Source organism: Morus notabilis, unplaced genomic scaffold (genome assembly GCF_000414095.1).
Source record: "Morus notabilis unplaced genomic scaffold, ASM41409v2 Scaffold518, whole genome shotgun sequence".
NCBI classification, from domain to species: domain Eukaryota; kingdom Viridiplantae; phylum Streptophyta; class Magnoliopsida; order Rosales; family Moraceae; genus Morus; species Morus notabilis.
The window spans coordinates 1,023,540-1,023,835 of record NW_010366577.1 but is presented as its reverse complement, the minus strand read 5'-3'; positions in this window follow the sequence as shown (position 1 = coordinate 1,023,835).

Below are 296 nucleotides of genomic sequence, written 5' to 3'. Positions count from 1 at the left end.
AACTTTATTCCCTCGATTGTGGATCATAAGATTTAGACTATCATCTTTAGATTCTTGTATTCCGCATGTTCTTCACATTACATGCATGACCTAAAGATTTAGAATGACAGTCTCAGACTTTCAGTTTGCTTATCATACATTCAACTATTATGAACATAAAGAGGACAATTCATAGATATATGAAATAAACAAATCTTTATTAATAGTCAAAATATCTCAAAGAATATTGTTACATTTATTCCTAAGGGCATAAATGCTAACAAGGAAGAGTAGTGAAATCAGGGAAGTTTGGTGCG